The sequence below is a fragment of the Canis lupus genome, chromosome 13 (genome assembly GCF_048164855.1).
Source record: "Canis lupus baileyi chromosome 13, mCanLup2.hap1, whole genome shotgun sequence".
NCBI classification, from domain to species: domain Eukaryota; kingdom Metazoa; phylum Chordata; class Mammalia; order Carnivora; family Canidae; genus Canis; species Canis lupus.
In genome coordinates, this window is record NC_132850.1 from 44,212,026 (window position 1) to 44,234,291 (window position 22,266).

General features: G+C 38.7%; 1 protein-coding gene across 6 annotated transcripts in view; it reads left to right on the forward strand.

The window, feature by feature from the left end:
• The window catches only part of LOC140603015 (uncharacterized), a 136,869-nt gene that overhangs the window by 52,531 nt on the left and 62,072 nt on the right, over positions 1 to 22,266 (forward strand). For 5 of the 6 annotated variants that reach the window (XR_012006039.1, XR_012006045.1, XR_012006036.1 and 2 more), the window contains one exon: positions 13,672 to 13,767. The gene's annotated coding sequence lies outside the window, so the exon portion shown is untranslated. Of the gene's footprint in view, positions 1 to 13,671; positions 13,768 to 16,277; positions 16,350 to 22,266 lie in introns of all 6 variants that reach the window. The other variant, XR_012006037.1, reaches the window with a different exon arrangement.

Below are 22,266 nucleotides of genomic sequence, written 5' to 3' on the forward strand. Positions count from 1 at the left end.
TAAAGATAAGACGGTCTAGGGGATCCCTGGGTGGCTCAGCGGTTTGGCGCCTGCCTTCGGTCCAGGCATGATCCTGGAGTCCCGGGATCGAGTCCCACATGGGGCTCCCTGCTTGGAGCCTGCTTCTCCCTCTGCCTCTCTCTGTGTGTGTCTATCATGAATAAATAAATAAAATCTTAAAAAAAAAAAGATAAGGCAGTCTAGAAAACAGACTCTGGAGATGTAAATATGAATTCTTTTTTTTTTATTTTTTCAAACATGAATTCTTAATCTCACCTAAGAGCCATAAGATCTCACCACTCCAAACAAAAAATAAGTACATCTTTTACACATATTTTCCTCTCTGTATGTTAATTATCTTTTTACTCAACCAAGGATCTTATTTTATCTGAATGTCAGATATAATTTTCCAGTATTATAGACTGCAGACTATAAGTCAGATTTTACTCTGAGACTTGAATTTATGTCTTTGATAGGAGATACAATTTAACTCCACTTTTGCTTGCTAGCAGATGCTCACAAACTTAAAGCCTGAAGAACATTTAGAGGAATGGGCTGATTGATTATTGACCCTACTTAGCAAACCACTGGCCTGGGATACACCTGAATCAATCTTCATGATTTCCTGCTTTAATTGACTACCAACTCCATAATAAATAGATTAATTTGCAAAGGAAAAAGGCTGTCTTGCTTAAAGATTTTTGATTAACCTTGGAGTAGCTGTACTTTATAGTGTTAAACATAGTTGTTTTAAAAGATTATGAAATGACTACGGTTTGTGCTTTGAGAATCAAGCCTTCAGACCAGGTATTGTGTGCTCTGATTTATACAGGAGAAGCATGTTTCTAAAAAGGCATAATTAAATTACACATTCAGTGTAGGCATGACTTTTCCATAATTGCTATAGCCAGAGATGGGATTAGTAAAAGAAAAAAAGCCTCCTAGAAAGTTAACAGGGCTTGAATATTATTTAAAATATTAAAATCATTTTGATTTATAGTTGATCCATAAATTCTAAACTTTGGGCAAAGTATTTTAAAGCTGAAATAGACCACATACTCTAGTTTCCTTACTTTACAAACAAGGCAACTAAAGATCAGAAACATAAAATAAGCAATGGCCACATCAGGATTGGAACCGAGATCTCTGATGGCAGAAATATTTCTATTTCAACCATCATATTCCAAAACAGCAATTCGGTACTGATATTGTTATAAGGTCTTTCCTGAAAATTCTCCATAAAATAGAGGGATCCTTATTCTCACATATTGCATGCATTAATCACTCTGCAAGAATTTGGATTATGGATATCCCAATTGCTGAGTTCTGTGGTCCAGTAATATCTATTAAACTTTAAGAATGAGTCAGGGAATACTTTTGGGCCTTTTGAAGAGGATTTAAATGCAAGGGAAATGAAGGTCTTTCCATGGAGAGTGGGCAGTGTAGGACAAAGTGGGAGAGGGACTGGGAAAGTGAGAGATGGAGAAATCATATTGAGAAAACCAAAGGAAACTGGGCCAAATAGGAGATTGAGATTAATCAGAAGTCCTGAGTAAATGATGGGATTCAGTGGTGAGTTATCTTTTTAATTAGACTAGCTTGGGACCAATCTAGTGACATGGGAGCAAAGAGGGAAATGATCTTACTTGTCTAAATCTCTTTCTAAAGCCATTGCAGTTACTTGGAGCAATGTTGATGCTAAGCTGAGGCAATCTTGCATAGCTTGACACTGAGACGGTTTTGCTCTAAAGGCACAAGTTCGGTAACATACACGTTATTTATTCCTTATTAAAACTGGATAATTATTGTAAAGTATTGTAATTATTGTGTGCGTTGAATTGAAATATTTTGTAGCATGAATGATGGCAAAAAACTTGAATATGATAATTGTCAATTAATATGTAAATTACTCTGAGCAGAAAAATAGTTTATCATTTTTATAAAAATTTATTTTTTATGGACTGGCATAAACTGATGATCTAAAAGTTCATTTTTTTTTTTTTAACAGAATGGAAATTTTAAGAGAACATCTAGAAGTTCAAAATTTATGTTAGGAGAATAAGGAAAGAAAAGTTCTAGTTATTTATTTTGAACTTTTTAAAAAAGATTTACTCATTTATTTGAGAAAGAGAGCTCAAGCAGGGGGAGGGGCAGAGTTAGAAGAAGAGAGAGAATCTTGAGCAGACTCCTCACTGAGGGCAGGGACTGACAAGAGGCTTGATCTCAAGACCGTAAGATCATAACCTGAGCCAAAATCCGGAGTTGGATGCTTAACCGACTGAGCCACCCAGGTGCTCCTTGAACTTTCTGTTAGTAATTTGGTAATTGTTTTTTCATAATCACATTGCCTGTGTCAATATTATTCTCTTGAAGCTTCTGAAATGCAGTATTTTTTTAGTGAACAACCTCTAGAGAACTAAAAACAAAATAATAATGAAGGAGCAGAAGGCAAGCTGAGGGCAAAGCACAAGCTGACACCACACAGCCCCACCCCCCAGTGGGATATGTGTGACATTCCTCAGGTGCTCCTGGCTGCCCTGGAACAAAGGAAAGGGAAAAAACAAATGGTTAACTGATAGAGATCACAGTCCTGCAGGACATCTCCATCAGTTTGCAACTATCTTATTGATTTACAAGAAAAAAGCAATCTTATCAATAGCCAAACTTCCAGAAATCTATAGACTCAATCTTCTGGACCGCTAACATCACCCTCCCCTCCATAGGATAGAAAATCTTCTATAATCAGTCACCACTAGCACTTAGAATGCAGCTCTTTCTGCCCACCAGTCCTGTCCTTGCACTTTAATAAAACCACCTTTTTGCACCAAGACACCTCCAGAATTTTTTCTTGGCCATTGGCTCCAACCCCACCACTCTAAACCACATAAGTAATGTGACAAAGAATATACTCATTGACAAGGTCCTAGGAGTCTCTGAAAATGAATTCCACAGTATAAGAACGGAGGTCTGTGAGGAAAGTAGTTTTCAATTCTTTGAACATTTATTTTCAAAGAATATAATGAACCAATGAAGACTAATAGGTGCTCTGGCCTTAAAATGTAAAATAGTGTGAGTACCACACACATAACAGAGAAAAGCATATTCCCACTCTGAGCCTCATTAATGATGAGTATTTACTATATTTTATGTTTAGTGCTTTTCAGGCATTATCTCCTATAATTTTCCAGCTTTATGAAATATGTGATTTTGAACTTAGGGATGTTAATCAGCTCTTCCAAGGCCACAGAGCTGGATTTCATGTATAATATTGTGATAAGCTCTTTGTTTTGGGGATGATATCTGTGGTTATCACATCTCCAATAGAGTGTGTAGGGCATCTGAGGTAACTGCAGACCTTCTGCCACTAGCCCAGGTGCTCTGATGGAGCAACCTTAGGTTCTTGGGCAAATTCCGGCACATGGCCTTTAAGGGTGAAGAGATGGGTGCGACCCACAATTGAAGTTAAACATCTTTTCTAATGCAATTTTTCTGAACTCCTTATAAAGAAACAATGACCCCTTGCAGGGAGTGCAGTCCTTAGATTCTTGCAGCTTCGTGTAAAATTTAAGGCTATTTTGAAAGGCTCAAGAAAGAGGTCAAAGAGGGTTTTCTTCTATTTGTATCAGGGAGACAACCATACTTCTGCTCTTTTAACTTTCCTCCATTATAACAGTGGAAGGGATTGAATTTGCTATTCTTTCTAGCATAGCACTGACTTATGTTGACAAAAGATTCCGAGGGTTGGCTTGGTAATCATGCTCAACAGACCAACTGAAAAGTTGGTATTTTAGCTCCAGGGGACTCCTGTGAGTGAGGCTGCATTTAAAAAATATACCAAAAAAGTGAAGTAGAAAACTAAAGATTTCATATATAGACAGAATGGAAATTATATTTGCTATGTCTTTAGTTGGTTTTATTGTACCCAATACTGCAATTGCTAAACAAATAGGAAAATAAACATTACAAACTGTGAACATGAAAAACAAATTAAAAGCTAAAGAAGGTCTAGGTATAGAGGCTGCTTTTAGACAACAGGCTGGAACAATGGAAACTTGATCAAGACAAAAGAGCCCACCTGGCTGGATACAGACAGGCCCACCTCAAAATGTCCAGAGGCCATAACTGACCAATGAGCTACTTACAACCAGCACAGTTACCAAAAAAAAGGAAAATCCCATATGTCCCTATATACCTCCTTATCTTCTTGCTTTTAATTTAGCCCCCACCCACTAGTCCATTGCAGACAGTCTCTGTTCTGCTATCCTGCCCCTCCCTGAGGTGTGTTCAATTAACTTCTGTGTCCTTTGTTCTGCCTTGGGTGAATCCTTTCCTGCCCACACCACCAGCTTCCACTTGACCATCATTCCACATTCGAGAGCCCCGAAAATTTATCCATAGTGTCTTTCCAAAACTTTGTTTTTATAATTTTGCTCCCTTAATATTGACTTTGTCCTTTCAAAATTCCACGTATTTCTGTAGCACATCTTTTTATGAGTAATAATCATTACTAACCATCTCTACGTAACCAGGGTACAGGATCACAAGAGCCACTGGCTAGGGGTGGGGGTGGGGGACCCAAACAGACTAGGTTTGGCCACTTGTCACTGACAAAATCTTTCTGGCTCAAGGCAGTCCTTATTGCTTGTCAGAAGGAGGGGGTAGTAGCTTTGGTTCCCATCTGGGATGCTTTGCCCTCAGGGTTTTTGCCTGAGTTTAGAGATAACCTGGAAAGAATTACTTAATCAATTAGAAAGAACAAAAAAAAAAAAAAAAAAAAAAGAAAAAGAAAAGAAAAAGAAAAAAATCAATTAGAAAGTACTGACTGAGGTCAAAATGGAGGTAGTTGGTGTCCTCTTTCAGATCCCCACTATCAAAACACCATTCCATTTCTATGGAAGGAAAAGGGACAATGGTCGTTTCTTCTGTAACTACTTCCTGATGACCAGGGGTGACATAGGGAATGGAAGACTTTGACAGGGTAGGAGAACTTCATTTATTTAATCTCTCTTGAAACCAAGTGAGGGCGTCTCCATGCTTGTGCAAATAGCACAGGCTCCTGTTTGACAAACAGAAGTCAAACAATAACCAAAAAGAAAAAGAACAAGAAATAAATGATGCTTAGCATGGCGTGTTTCCATTTGGAAGGAATCAGATTCAACCAACTGCTAAAAGGACCTAGAGCCAGGACATCTATAGCAGTGATATATTTAAATCTTTCATGGCTTCAGTTATGCTTTTTTTGGAATATATATGATGCAACACTGTTTTAATGAGAGCACAGATTCCTCTTTGGGCTGCAGGCAAGATACTGAGGACCATTTGGTTTTGAAGGACCACTTTTCGAATCTGTGGGTGACTGCATGCCAGGTTTCTTTAAAGATGGCCATGGTATGCTGGGCTAAAGCCTCTACTCTTAATTCTGTATCATCAGAGGTGCCTCCTGAGACAAATACAGCTGAGGGATAAAACCATCAAGAAGCCCTCTTCGCCTGATGTCTATCTATAATAATATCCTAATTATGAGGAATCATTGTTAGGTGGGAGATGGCTTGTCCCAGGAGATAAGGGCTTCCCCAAATGTATCATCCAATCCAGTCATTAAGGAAAGTGGGATCATCCACTATTTCCACAAGTCCATAGCTGACTCCAGTGGGGGTATGCTCCAGCTGTTAAGAGCAATTTCTCCATGCCAGCCACATAGAATCAGTCAAGGTGAGAGGTGAGTTACCAATTATTGGTGAGTCCATTCTATTGTCCAGCTGTTCAAATAATCATATACCCATGGGGTACTTTTATTACCCCACAGGGCAATAGGCATGAAGATTGTCTATACATGAGCTATGGTGGCAATTTCTCTGAAATCCACCTCAAATTGTTTAGTTTCAGTTTGCAGGGCTTCATGAAACAGAGCAGTTTTAGTTCTCAATGATTTAAAGTAAAGAAAATGAAAGAAAATTAGAAGTCTTAGGAGAGTCATAGCCAGATAGAAAAAAAGAGGGGAATTTAGGGCCTAGCCCAGTTTCACAGACATACAGAAACATTCAAAGACAATTGATCAGAACTAGAATCTAACATTCATAAAGATGTATTACTGAAAAAGAATTTTTCTCTCTAAATTCACTCTCATTTCCATCAAAGATAGCCAAATTGAGACGAATTGTAAAATGAATCTTGTTTTAACAAACTTGGCCTTAATTATTTAGATAAGCACAGCAAGAGGGGTTGACTATATAAATTCTTTTAAATCTGCTTTGCTAGAACTTTTTATAAGGAATTTCACATTGAACTATTAATAGCCTTTGCAGGCCAGAAGCCAAGTCAAATACTTGCCATAAGATTTGCCTGTAATACAATAGATTTGGGTGAATTCCTCTTCTTGAGGTCCCCCCAAATATCCTGAGGTTTCCTGTACCTGCCAGGAAGGAATATGCACCTGGTGAGGCTGCTGGGAACTCTGTAAGCAAGGTATCAGGCCAACAGTTTCTGGGGGCTCTATTGACTCCATAAAGTCCACCTTTAGTTCCTTAAAGCTATCTGGCCATATATGAGTCTATGCATGCCTCTCTCAAATATGACATTCTAGTTAAAGCCTTGGTAAAATAACCAAAGTTTCTGATGGTGTACTGTTACAAGGAGAACAGGTTCCCGTTGAACCTAGGCAAATCACTTTAATTGCCGTGAAAGAAAAAATACTCACTGAAAGTTTCTGAATTCTGGAGGGTTCAGGTAGGGAGAAAAGCTAAACGCCTCAATTTGTTCACAAAGAATATTTTATCATATTTTTGTAAGTCATGGATATCTTAAGAGAGAGCCTCCTTAAATCTGGAAGAGGAAACATTAGACAACTAGCAATGTTTTAAACAAGAGTCAGAAAAACTATAATCACATTCCTTAATTCATTTAGTCCCATGTTAGTAATTCTTGTTCTGTTGGATGTAGCTTTTCCTTTAGTTCTGGAAATTCCCGCCCAGTTTAGTTTTATGATCTTAAAGATATCCATCTGAAACCTGTACTCAACAAAAGTCCTTTCCATGAATTTCCTTGAAGAAGAAACACATTTTCAAGAGCATCAGAATAATGACAAAAGACTAAAAAACGGACATGGTTAAAGACCTGATGAGAGTTCATTACAATGCAGTTGAAATGAAAATCGGGTTGTAAGAAAATCGAGTTGTATCTGTGATACACAACATTTCAACGATTAGGATGTCAAGAGGTGACCTTATATCAGGATACATTAAAACTTTAGGAATTTCATATATTTTCTAGAACACTTATAGTATTTGCCCATATAGTAAAACCCAACATTTATCATTTGTTTGATAATATTTCTCATGTAACTTAACATACCAAAGCCTAATTAGCCAAAATGACTTCAATTATAATTCGAAGCTTGGGAAGTTTGTTAATAGCACAGACCTAAATAAGATTACAGATCATTACACAACTTAATATTTAATTATATATTTACCCAAGGTGGCAATAAGAGATTCTACAGAAGGTTATACAGTTGTTAGCAAAACTTAGCTCCTTTAATATGGAGAAGTTTTAATTTTCTTAAGTAATCAAAGACCTCTAAAGACAAAACATAGAAACAAACTTTGGCTTTCTGGGTTGATAAAAGAAAGAAAAAACTTTGTTTATAATTAAACATATAATTAAACTTTGTTTATAAAAACAGACCAACAATCTGAGAAAACTTTGTCTCTCTAACGGAGAGGAAAGTCAAATCACAATCTTACACTAGTGTAATTTTATTTTATTTTATTTTTTAAGATTTTATTTATTTATTCATGAGAGACACAGAGGCAGAGACACAGGCAGAGGGAGAAGCAGGCTCCATGCAGGGAGCCTCACGTGGGACTTGATCCTGGGTCCCCAGGGTCATGCCCTGGGCTGAAGGTGGTGCCAAACCGCTGAGCCACCTGGGCTGCCTATACACTAGTGTAATTTTAAAACTCATTCATTCCAATCTTAGTTGTGACCATGCATAAACTTCTTTTCCAAAGACTTTCTTTTACAAACTTTCTACATCTTTCTTTTTCATTCAGATTTTTCCTAATTTTTTTTCTTTCTAAATAACCAGTCTCATTTTAGGACAAAATTACTTTCTAAAAAAAGAAAAAAAATGAAAATAAAAAAACAAAACAAAATTACTTTATTTTCCCCTCAACAAAAATGTATTCCCATTCCTGTATTCCCATTCCTCATACCTTTTTAAATCAAAACACATCTTACTTTCTTTGCATACACAGTTGCTTTCCTTATTATTTTCCAGCAGTCTTAATTACAGTGATCAGAATTTTACTTTTAGAAACATTAGTCTCCAGGGAAAACTAAGTAGTAACCAATTGTAAACTGTTTGTTACCTCAGGATTCTTTAAATCGAAAATTTATGAATATATTTCATAATCTCTAGAAGCATGCTTTTTTTAGTACAACTTTAAATAAAGCACCAAGTATGTTTACTAATAGACACAAGCATCCTTGTTTCTCCACAATAAGAAGCCAAAGCAGATAAACCTACATTCAATAATGAACACTTTAGTGTTCTATCTTATTTGGAAAAGACTTAGATATCCAGTGAATTCAACCCAATTTATCATTTAGCTTATCAAAACTTCAAGATTACTAAAGGTTTTGAAAGGTATAAACCATTTTATTTACTTAAACTACTGTCCCTTAACAATTGCCCATGAAAACTTTATGAAACAAACAAAATTGATGATCATTTTAAGTCATCTTTTTGCTGACAAACTGCAACAGAGATAACATGAACTTATGTGATTTTTAGTAATCCATGGTAGAACAAAAGTTTTATATTTAATGCTGAGAACTCTAAAGAAATGTTTATTTTAGTTGAACCAACAACCTTGAATTAGCTTTAATATTGAATATGTTGTGCCTGTATCCATAAAAAGTCAATCTGTTTGTTCCCCGCTGTCAATTTTACCTGCTGCTCCTGTGGGGAAATCTGAAGTGAGCTGTTAAAGGCCAGGGGAACCCTTGGGTCCCTGTTTGCTGGTTTGGGAGGTGCTTCAGTTTGAACCTCATGAGGAGGTGGCCCAACAGCTTCAGGTGCTATTTGCTCCTTGCTAGTGAGGGTAGGAGGAGCAGAAGCTGTTGGTATGGAGGTGCTGAGGGTGGTATAGGGGCCAGCTGTGGGAGCAGCCCAAGAGGTGATACAGGAACCGGAATGAGGTCAGGAGGCAGAGGCACAAAGGTGCCACCAGCGAGGCTGAAGAAAGATTCAAAGTTTGGACTAACATTTCTTTTTCTCCACCTCTTATCTCTCCTTCCTGTGAAATAGGCCTTTTCTGTTGCTTTTCAGCCCTCTTCACTATTTACTCAGAATATGTCCTAACGGACTTTCTTTTAAAACAGAGGGAGTATTCCCCTTCTTTCTAGGCAAAAGTTCAGGAAAAACACAGAAGAAATAAAACTATAATTAAATGAAGCCCAGAGTACCTCAGTCAGTCTTTGTTAATCCCCCAAAGTCTGGGGACTCACTGATTGAACCAAATAGCTTCCTAGTTTCTGGTTCTTCCCCGTAAGTCAGAGCTTCACCAATGGAACCAAATGGCTTCCCAGATGAGCTGAGAGAGCCAAACAAAAAAAAACCCTATTGGAGTTTTTTTTTTTTTTTTTTTTTTTTGTGTGTGTGTGTGTGTGTGTGTGTGTTTTTCCTATTTGGAGACAACCAAATGGGAGGAAGGAATCCAAGAGAGCCATTCAGTAGTCATTGGTAATCTTTCCTCTGAGCTTGATATATACGTAGACCAGGTGGTGTTCCAATAAAAGTCATTTTCTTCTCAATCATAGGTCTATAACTTGGTTATAGGTTAAAAGTTGATCAGTTGGACAATATTCTTCCTAGGAGGCTTTGGAAGGGAATAGGGTTAGCATTCTCTATCATGTACACACATACAGACACACACACACTCCAACAGTGATCTCCCCAAATGTGTACCTGGCTTCCCATTTTATCTTATACCCATTTCTCTTCACAAATTATAGCAGTCCCTGCCACAGCTCAAGCTATGCAAGCCTGAACCAATGGGTTATGGAAACCTGACAAATGGTTGAAAATTACCCAATAGCAAGGAGCCAAGGAAGGACAGGATGGTGTGCACTTACCAGGGAACTTACCAGTTGGTGATGAATTTCTAGGGCCTGTTACTTCTTTTTTTTTTTTTTTTTTTTTAAGGTTTTATTTATTTATTCATGAGAGACAGAGAGAGAGGAGAGACACGCAGAGACACAGGCAGAGAGAGAAGCAGGCCCCATGCAGAGAGCCCGATGTGGGACTTGATGCCTGGTCTCCAGGATCAGGCCCTGGGCTGGAGGTGGCGCTAAACCGCTGAGCCACCAGGGCTACCCGGGCCTGTTACTTCTAATTCATTTCTCTATTTCACAAATGCAGTTAAGGCAGTTGATGCGAGTCCATGGTGAAAGAGAAAGAACACTGTTGAAGTGAAACAGGTTTCAGCAGCTGCAGAGGACTTCTGTCCTGTCCTCCCCACCCAGGGTGGACTAGCCACAAGTAGTTCACACTGACCTGTCACAGCTACTAGCTCAGAAAATGAATGAGTGAGCCCTGGTGCAATGCCCTGGTCAATTGCTCCATCCTGGGGACTCCAGACTGGTGGAGGGAAAGCACTAGAGAAATCAGAAGCACTGTTCCTGGCTGGCTCACCAAAATTGCAGCCATGCGCAGGGCTGTAAGAACACCTGGCTTCTGGGATTCCAAGCATACTGGATTCGGCCCCTCACTGCCAACCAAATCCAGAAGCAGAGCAGTGGTGGTACAACAAGAAAGGCATTTGTTTCAATGAGTCCAACACCAGGAAGACAGTGGACTAACATCTCAAAGACTCTCCAAAGTGCTGAAAATACTTCTAGGTTTATACAAGGAAAATGTGAGACAAAGTTGGGTGGGAACAAGTAGGTGGGCAGTAAGGGTCAGGTTGATTTTTGTCTTGGTCAGGTGGGGTCTTGATGGCTCAGGGTAGTCCTTATTTCTTGGGGACTACCCCTGCAGGGTCCTTTGCCGGAGTTAAGAGATTAGCTGGAAAGAAGAACTTATTCAATTAACAAGTACAAACTAAGATAAAAATGGAGGTGGTTGAAGTCCTCTTTTAATTGCAATGGACTTCTCTGGACTAGAGAACAAGAAAAGGAATTTCTTTCTTTTTTTTTTTTTTTTAAGATTTTATTTATTTATTGGAGAGAGAGAGAGCATGAACAGTTGGGACGGGCAGAGGGAGAGGGAAAAGCAAGCTTCCTGCTGAGCACAGAGCCTGGCAGATCCCAGGCTTGATCTCAGGACCCTGAGATCGCAACCTGAGCTGAAATCAAGAGTCAAACGCATAATCAACTGAGCCACCCAGGCACCCCAGAGAAGGAATTTCATTCGCACAGGATGAGAAACCAACAGGGAATATGTGTGAGTCTAATCGTGTTCTAATTGCATTAAAAAAATTAGAACAATTTGTTGACTGATAAATCTAGTGTCTTCTACTAAATCTCCACACCCCTATCTCCTTGGAGAGAGCAAAGAAGCAATGATACAATGTCCTGAAATACTACAAAATCACAACTCAGTCAATCCAAATTTCTAGTCATATGAGGAAACTCAAGTGGATAAAGTATCGAGCATAGCTCAATAACTTGATTTTTAACAAGACTTTATTCCTTTTGTTTGAGTTATTTCTTTTTATTTTTTACTAACATTTTCTATTAACATATAATATATAACATACATACAGAAAAGTGCAAAAATCCCAACTGTAAAAATTGTTGCATTAACACGAAATGAACCCCCCTGTGCAACCAGGACAAAATAGGATAAAAACAAACATTCAGGTTCCAACTGATATCCTGGGATACTTTACCTGCTTTTTATTGTGCCTGACTTCAGTGGTATCCCTTGGCCACATAAAGCTACTAGAATATTTTCTCAGTTTCTTCTTTATGAGGCTGCTGTTTAGGAGTTGCCACAGGCCTACAGGAAAGGTGGTCCTGAACGTTGGCTCACCTCACCACGTATTCCTTTGCAGTATGTTGGTTCCTCAATTCTGCTGCCCTGTTAGCTCTCTGATACCTTCAAACAAATATTTTGAATGGATTATCTGGTTTGAAGTTGTTTTCCTTGGGAGGATTGGTCTGCACAAAGCTATTCCAGGGAAATGGAAAAATGTCAGTTATTTCCTTCACCTGCTTAATGCTTCAGATTGAATGTGGCATCCTCGATTTTTTGTAGTATCAGAAACATCTGGGGAAGAAAACTTGAAATGAAGGAATATTTCTTGAATCCTTATCATGTACTCAAAATATCATGGCTATTTCTTTATTAAATAAAGAAATATTTATTTCTTCACTTTATTATCTGCTTTGCAAAACTATAAATAACTGAATTGTACCTCTGTGTATGCACAAAATTTTTGCCTACAGAGCAGACCCAAGAATCCTTGGTTTATTTCCATGATGAATAAAAGAGGATGTTTAAATGTTAGGAAACATAAAGATCCTTGGTTCTTATTAGAATCCACCCCTTTAGGCAAGAAAGTGGTTTTGTGCTATCTGAGAAATTTTAGTGCACACGATTTTTCCAAAAGTCACAATAACCATTTTGTGAAGCATCAGGGATAGCTGCTTTGCTCTATTTTTGTATTGTGATATTAAATCTGAATACCAAACAAAAATGATTTACTTTACCTCCAGTTTGTTAAGGAGAATTACCTTTACATTATAAAATAAGATGGGCTTTTATATATATGATTCCTTCTTTACACTTTTTTTTGGTATATTTTTTTTATTGGAGTTCGATTTGCCAACATATAGTATAACATCCAGTGCTCATCCCGTCAAGTGTCCCCCTCAGTGCCTGTCACCCAGTAACCCCATCCCCCACCCACTTCCCCTTCCACTACCCCTTGTTTCCCAGAGTTAGCAGTCTCTCATGTTCTGTCACCCTCTCATGGCAGATTTTTAAAGATGTTACTCTTAGGTAAATGGACAAACTTGCGGGGGCTGGAACTGTAAAGATTCGTCTGAGATACTTAGGGAAATGGTTAACATCAGGGAGGAGGAAGAGGAGGTGGAGGAGGAGGAGGAGGAGGAGGAGGAGGAGGAGGAATGTCTGGGGTTGTAGCAGGGTGGAAGTAGTCAAAGTAGACTTTAGCAAGCTGAAAAGTCTCTTCTCTGTGAAAGGACACAGGAATTCTGTGATTCCTACTCCCACCCCCACCCTTGCTGGGTCCTAAATGCAGACCACTGAAGCCATCAACCCCTCACAAGGACCTAGACCAGAGTAGCTGAATTCTTTGGTCTCTGTTCCTGGGAGTGCTTGAGTGTGACCTTTGTAACAGAAAGTCTAGAAAAATGTGGAACAGTAATTACAGGGAAATATTGATTAAATATCATTTGTGTGCCCTCAGCTTGGCCTAAAGCTATGCTCATCTCAGGATGCTGGCTTATCTGGAGGATATGGCTTATGATCTTCAAAAAGATTGATTTTTGTATGTTACACCATCCTTGTATCCCAGGGATAAATCCTACTTCATCATGGTGAATGATCCTTTCAATGTGCTGCTGAATTTGATTTGCTAATATTTTACTGAGACCTTTTGCATCTATCAGGGATATTGACATATTTGTTTCCCCCCTCAGGAAAGATTGGGAAATCTCCTGAACAAGAGTTTATCTTAGAGGAAGCTGTTGGGCCCACATCCTTGTCAGAGAATAAGCCTTAGTCGGAAGGAGGAGGTATGTCACTTAGAACGTCCTCCTGCACAAACTGGTCTGCCAGCCACACTCATCATAAGCTGTTTGCCCCACACTTTGTTTCCACCCTCATTGTTGATGCTCTGAGACCTCACGATGCCTCTTTCCTGCCACTGCTTTTATGCTCACCTTAGAATAACAGTGTCAAAGCTATGGTCATTATTATCTGGTGTTCTCAAAGTTATCAGCCGTCAGTGTACATGAGATTTTTGTTCCACTTTCCCTAGAGGGTTTTGCACTTTATACATTAAGAACCTAACATAGTCTAAATTCTGAATCTCATGTCGTCCTTCCATATACCCCAACAGCAACTCCTTCTCTCTATTTCTCCTTTTGCACTCTGGGTCTTTTCCTAAAACCCTCATCTGCTTTTACCCAAAAGTAATGTCCTTATGCAAACCAATTTATGCAAATTTTCTTGTTTTAAATAGCTGACTACCTCTCTGGTTTGCTTTAGGTAAGTAAAGATAATCTTGAAGGCCCGCAGTGAACACAGCCCCATGTCACTAGCAGGTATTACTGTCCAATTTCAAACTGGGTACTGGTAACACAAGCCTTTGTTAGAAAAGTAGTCTCTACTTTTTTAACTATATTCCTATTAAACTCATTATAATAACATGTTATAAATGCATCTATTGCCCCTAAACCTATAGGATCTGTATTAAAATACTATGGCTATTACTAGTTCTGCTTCATCTTGAAAGAGCTCAATGTACTCGTCCAGGATAAAGGTTAACATTTTTCCATGGCTAAATTCTGCACAAACTACATAAAATTAGAATGGTGTTTGATACTTGGTTTAGCTTAGTGATAACAGAATAACATTGGTCTTTTATTTTATGATGAAACAGGATTAAATTCTCTTACCTAAAATGGTTTCTGAGACCAAAAAAAAAAAAAAAAAAAAAAAGGAAGCATTTTCATCAGAAATAAACAGAAACAGTTGGATTAAAGACTAAAATAGTTGTTTAATGAAAAATAGCATAGTACAGTAGCAAACAAAAACCCAATGAGCCTGGACACAGGAAGGCTGCACATACATCTCAGATGCTCTAATAAGTAGTTTAGGGACATTAATTAACACTCTGAGTCTTAGATTCCTCAGATATTAAGTGGGGATAAACATCTAAAGTCACTTTGTGAGTATCACGTTGAGGTGATGCTTATAATATCTCCGACTTAGTAAGGCAAATGAAGGGCAGTTATGTTACTTCAATCTTGGAATTTTGAATTGAATTTGCATGACAAGTGTTTAAAAGCATCTGGCACTACTACAGTTCTCTTTGTTGTTCTTGCAAAGTTTACATTTTAGCAAACTTCTAAAAGAACACATTTTTTCTGGAATCATTCTTAAAAGCTGCTTTAAAATTTTCTGGTTTTTAGTTAGTTTGTTTTGTTTATGGTATCATAAGATACAAAAGACTTGGTCCAGGTGAAAAGCCAATAAGCTGCTATCACTTCAGTTTTGCCAGGTGACAGAGAGAGAAATGTCTAAGATACTGTAAAATAGAGAAATGATCATTTTCCTATTATTAGTGTTATTTGCATAGAAATATTCTTGAGAGTCTCTGAAATTGAAAGTCTGGGCAATTGGCTAAATGAGCAGATGCTGAAAATATTTGGATGTTGGATAAACAGTGCTGGATATAATAGCAAACAATACCACCAAAAATGATCATGGACAAGCTTGAGAAGAAGAAAAAGAAATCCTTGGATCTCATAAGCAGAGAAGGAACCTAAATAAACTCAGGATGGGTTCTGGGAGAAAATTTCCATAGGAAAACTTCCTCATCTCAGGACAAACCAGATTACTGAAGAATAACAGAAGCACACTGAAAATCATGAACTCATAATGAAACATTATTAACCAGACAGGGAAACAAAGCACCATGAGAAAAAAAATCAGAAAGTAGACAAACATTTCCTCTCAAAAAAGCCCTTTAAGAACCGTAGATAATAGAAAGAGGCTATAAATTAAGTATATTGGGATGGAAAAAAGATGAAAGAATAGAAACTGTAATGAAAGAAAAGAGCATCAGAAAAAAATGTTTACGCAGTAGTTTTGTATACTTCATTCTTTAAAACTTTCTCCCCTATTTCGAGTCCCTTTGCATCAACAGATGTTTTTGCTACTTTGAAGACACCTTTATTAGTTTACTAGAGATGCTGTAGCAAAGTGCTTCAGATTGAGTGGCTTAAACAATAGAAATGTATTGTCTCACGGTTCTGGAAGCTGGAAGTCTGAGATCTAGGTTGGTCACTCCAGGCCTATGAGGGCAAGTCTGCTTCCCTAGATCTTTCTTAGCTTCCAGGGGTTTTCTGACCAGCTTTGGTGTTCTTTGGCTTCTGCTGCATCACCCCAATTTCTACTTTTATCTTCACATGATGTTGAGGACATCCTAACATCTCCCTCCCTACTCCAGTATGACTTCATTTTAACCAATTACTCCTGGTCTGTATATGTTAAATCTAGAGAAAGAAATATTCTACAGGTTGGAGAAGGTCCCATCTGATGGTCTCTCTTTTCTGTGTGAAGTACAAGACCAGACCATCCATGGAAAATTGTAAGTGGTAATGAAAGAGAGAATCTGAAAAAGGTGGGGTGCCTGGGTGACTCAGTTGGCTAAGCATCTGCCTTCGGCTCAGGTCATGATTTCAGAGTCTTGGGATCAAGTCCTGCATCAGGTTCCCTGGTCAGTCGGGAGTCTGCTTCTCCTTCTCTGTCTACCCCTCCCCCAACCCACCACTCATGCTTTCTCTCTTTCTCTCACATAAATAAATAAAAATATTTTTTTAAAAAAAAGAGAATTTGAGAAGGGTAAAGCATGGGAACTGTTACCCCAAAGAATACAAACATCAGCTGAATGGAGAGAGTTCTGAGTCCAATTAAACCGACAGTCCAATTGAAGCCATTATTTTGTATCTGAGGCCAATAAAAACAGTGTTATCTTACTTCTATTCTATTCTATTCTATTCTATTCTATTCTATTCTATTCTATTCTATTCTATTCTATGCCATGCCATGCCATGCCATGCCATGCCATGCCATTCCATTCCATTCCTATCTTGTGTATTGGATTTTACTTTATCTTACTTGATTTAATTGGTCGAGGCAAAGCTGGGGATCTTTGAGCACAAACTAAGACATATGAGATTGCACTTCCAGGACTGGCTTTGCTGCTTGGGAGCACAGAGAGAAGAAGCTGAAGAAGCAAGTAGGGTGGTTAGAGCTCCCGACGAGGCAGGCAGGATGGGCTAAAGGTGGAAAACAAATCTCTCCATGGTGGAAGAGCAGCTATGGCGGCAGGATGGGGATGAGAGAAATGGAGAGATGGGAGGCACTGTAAGAAAATGAGATTTTTTAATCTGAGAAGTTGGAGGGGGAACAGTTCCAAATAGTTGACCTGTGGTCTGGGGTGCAGAATATGGAGTGCTTCTAGGCAGCCAAGGGGGTGGGCTAAGCAAGGGCATGAAGGCTTCACTTGAGGGTTGCCTTAACAGGAGGTGAAGGTGTTCACAAAGGCCAACTCTATTTTCCAGTCTTATAGTCCCCAGCTGTGCTCCTGTAATAGCTATGATTTCAAAATAGGTGGCTTTTCTTACTTAGCTTTCTCTCCTCACCATCTTCTATCTCTCTAAGGTCATGTAACAAGTCACTTTCCCAATCAGGAGCAGCACAGGGACATATATCAGTGTAATTCATGTATGTTTCCTTCTTTCTCAAAGACTTGTCTAAATGAAACATTACAATATATTTTAGTTACACAAATTACATGTGGGCTTTTAAGAACTTAGTACGTGTACTTTTTAACCTTCAAAGAACTTTATAGATATTAAGGTCATTAATCTTTTTAACACTTTCAGAGGTAGCATAATTCAGTCTTTGAGTTGAACTCATTCAAAAGATTAATACAGAGGGTGATGAAGTATTTGGCCACCTGATACAATTCTCAGATACTATATCTGGTCTCGATGAAAGTATTGCTTTGGTCACTTCTGACAGTTTTATCTTTGTTCCTCTGTTCATCAAGTGGGAAGCTGTCATCAGCAAGGACCCACTTAAGGCTTCACAAAAATCAAAATTATAGATTAAAGCTAATAATCAGATTAGAATTCCAAAGGGTAAGAGTAATTTGTGATAATTTCCTCTGAAACCCATAAGCCAACTAAAGTAATTCTGGGCTTTCTGAGCTCTCTTCTCCTGCTTCTTGTTTATTTTCACTGTTTATATCTCTTTTTTTTTTGTAGTTCTCTCTTTCTACATATTTCTCTGTATGTAGGGGATCTTTATTCACCTCTGGAAATCTTCCTGGGTGCTACTCTCTTAATGGATCTGGCTCCTCCTTCTTAGTCTTCTAGCTCTCTTCCATTTCTTTCTCCCACTCTACCAACTATTCTTCAACATGTATGCCTCCTGAGCTTGTCTTTTGGCCACGTGGAAACAATCTATTTCCTGGCTCAGACCCTGGGATATCATCTTTTCTATCCTCACTTTCACGTTTCATTACTATCATCACAACAAAGGCTACAGTTATTAATTAACATGTATTGAGCACATACCATGTGCCAGGTGAGTAGATTACTTCTCATTGTGAAGATGCCATCAAAAAGGCAACAACACAAAGAGACAGTGATTTGTACTTGCTCTGAGTCTCCAAGTAGGGAAAAAACTAAAATAGGTTGTCAATTGTGGTTTGGAATAAAATGCCTCGTCATCAGCCTTTGCTCTGTTACTGATAAAGTGAAACATCAGGTAAGAAGCAGAGGACAAAAATGATGACATTGATTGAACCAATAGCAGTGAAACTATGCAGTGGGTATCAACCCAGCATTGCTCTCAAACAATAGAAAAGACTGAGATGAATTTTCTTTGTACTGTAGTCAATCACTTGGGTGGCCGAGACACACGTAGAATTCAATTTCTGATTGCTGCATGAAAATGTCCAGGAAGAAGCTATATCTGTAGAAGACATTTTTCTCACCTGTTCAAGGTTGCAGAAGTAGTTCTGGGGCTTGTGAAGCATGCAAAAGTGTGAATGGCATACATTAGAGGATAATAGAAGGAAGTTTGCTGTCTATTTTGCAGGAGCTATTTCCTAAGGAAGAATCAAAACCCCAGAGCTGAGAGGGGAATTAGTATCTAAAAATTCTCAGTGAAACAAGTGTTTGCAAATTGTAAGTGACATAGGTGCCTAATGATTACACAGCTGGGAAATATAGAATTGCCTCCATTCTTTGCTGAGGTGGAAGAAATATTAGCTGCTGGAATGGATTTGTAGGTGGGAGCGAAGGAGTTCTTGAACACTTGGAGGACTGTGGTTCATTGTTACATGGCTACGTGCTGGCTGCAGCGAGATCATGACTCCTTACCTACCCTGGTTGGGGAAACAGTGCAAGTGGGGAGGACATACCTCTTCAGTTTTCCATAATTCATTGTAAGTCTTAATTGGGGCTTCTGTACCTTCAGAAAGGCAGGAAACCTTAACCCTAGTCTTTTGAAGGGTTCTTCTCTCTTCATGAAACTTGTGTCATAGTTGTAAGAACTTACTTCGTACTAGGAATTCGTGGCATGGTATCTGGTCATTGAGGCACGTCATTGAGCCACTAATGCACACAGGTGAACACTAAGACAGCCATTCTGGCTTTCAGCCCTTGAGGCCCTCAAGGTCCTCTGGCTCCTTGGTACATCCCTTGCCTTGTGTCCATTTCCAAGATGCACTCAGAACCATTTCCCCTCTATGATGTTTCCACTGCCTTGTCTGCACTGCCCACCAAGCGAGCAGCAGGCCCCACCTTCTCACTTCCTGCAGCCCTGGAGAATCCCTCTGGTGGGGCTATTTGTTCTCAACCCCTTGCTTCTTAAAAATATTTTGTTAACACCATGTAACCGTCCTCCTCTGGAGCTTGTGTGTTTGGAATCCAAAGGCTGGAGAAACTCAGAGTAAATTCTGCTTTTTTGTTGTTAGATTTCACCTCCCAGTCAAGAAATGCATGACTGTGTCATTTCTCTCAAGGGAGAGAAAGAAACATAGGTATCAAAAATCAAAAACATTATCTGGTCGCAGTTGTGTATATAAGTTTCCAGAATTTAAAAAGCTCTGGCCAGTTGCCTGGAGCTGTGGTCACCTGTCAAGGACAGATATGTGCCATACCAGTGACAGAGGACACAGTGCTGTTCTTCAGAATTTCAATGGATGAGACCAGAATGGCCAACCGCAGCCCACCATTTCACTCATTAGCCTAATTCTTGGTTTTGCTACTCCTGCGACTTAATGCTAGTGAGGCAGGCATTTAGATATACACACCTTTTTTGGAATTCTTGGCACATAGAGGTGCTTCAGAAGTCTTCCTGGATGTGTGCTGTGACTTCTTTTCTTTCATTTTTATTTTTATGAGCTTTAGTTTTTAAAGAATTTATTAAATTTTTAAATTAAGATTAAGATTTATTTTTATTTTATTTTGTTTTATTTTATTTTATTTTGCCACTGGGTTCCTACTTGGAGCAGAAGCAAACAGAACAGAGGAAAACCTTCAGTGGTGCCTTGAGAACAGAATTCCAGCTTATAGGCACTGAAAGGATGGCGTGCTCGGTACAGTTTTTTGGTGTGTGTGTTACTTTTTCCTAAAGATGTCAGAAACTATGGAATTGGGTCACACACAGAAAGCTCGAGCAAGAATTATGGAGTCAGGCTGCTTGTCCTAGTGTAGGATCAAAGCCAGGAGCTCTTTATGTGTAGATAGTTGGGCTCCTGAAAACTGGATTCTTCCACTTTCCTGCTCTTCTATGTCTTGCCTCTGTTTGGGATGACTACTGTGGTCAAGAAGAACAAGACAGTAATGGAATTCTCCTAGTTCTGTGTATGTATAAACCCTATTCAAAATATATTATAATTGAAACTAACTTTCTATAATCACAAGAGCCCATTTATAATGGAAAATGGCATAAAAGCTTGGCAGCAACAAGCCAGGGGGAGAGCAGTTATTTAAAATGATTCATTAGCAACAAGAAAACACTGTAGGGCATGAGATATTATCTACCATAGGGAAAAATATGGCTTGGAGACTAGTGCTTTTGAACTCCTTTGGTCATCACTATTTAGAAACAAATGGTATGGTCAAAAGGTGTTTTTTTGGTTGCATTGTATAACTTCTTTCAGAGGCCCTGAGAGAGATACACAAATTTTATTCTCCACTCTGAGAGGGAGAGCTCTCCGTGTGGGTGGCCAGGGAAGGTTATTTAACGGTATATATTCCCAGAGTACCTGCCATGGTAATTCACTAATAACTGGCTGAAATAATTATGATAGAGTTTCAGTGAACATTATGCTGTGTTAACCACAGAATATTGTAATTGCTGTGAGAATGACCATGAAATGAGCCATACAATTTCAAAACATACTTAGCTATTTTCAGAAAGGGTGCAAATGGGAGTTATTATGCCTCAAAGATTCAAGGAAAGCTGATTAACAGAACTATGAATGGAGAGAGGATTAATGACCGCATTTTTTATGCTTTATGGTCATATGAAGTTTCCTTTCTGATTTTATATTAACATTCCATGAGAGTCCATACATCATTGGATATTTTGGAAAAGACACTGAGGGTAATTTATTGACATTTCGAAGTTAGGTGTAATGAGGAGAGACTTCCCTCTCTCTGAATTTCTAAACTGAAGATTCCAGAAAGCTCATCAAGCCCCCTCCCTTAACCCTTCCCCTGTCAAAGTCCAGACTGAGAGCAGGCATAGATTGTCCCATTTTAGGACATGTGGTATGATGACCAGTGAATGGCAAGCTATGCAAGAAACTGAATTACTATTTCTGTTTCTCTTTCAATGCATGCTCCCTAGATCTGTCTATCCTCCTGTTTATCTATGCCTGGATTTTCCTCCAAGAGAGTTACCACATCAGAACAGGAACCAGCATGCTATAGCATGTGTATAGGAGAGAGCACCAGAACCATTTATCTTTGTTCTGAAGGCTGACCACCATCTTGTGGCTTCCTCCCCTCTACCCCCCTGGGGCTTCAGAAACCTCAACTTGACCCAGGTCTGCTTCTTTTAGATGCTTAGAGGATCATCAATGGAGAAGCTTGACTCCCAGCTCCATAGTTATGAATTTCAAGATGGCTCTTGGTAACATCTTTCCTGTACAGTGACCAGAATGTTGAAAAGTTTCCTAAATCTTTATATCCACTCAGTTCCTCTGAACTGGCAAGGGGAAAGTCTTGAACAGCAGCAGAGAAATATGATACCATCCCCCTTGCCATAATTATGTCATGTTTATGTAGCCTTTCTCAATTTTCCTTGAAAGAAGGCACATGGGAAAATTTTGATCTAATTTCTTCCTAGAATTCTCATCCTAGAGACTTGTTTTATACCATAAGAATAACAAAATTGATCACAGCAAATTATGAAAATCTGACCACATAAGTTACTTTGCAGTATTCTTTTAGTTTTTTTTTTCTGTGTGTATGTGTGGT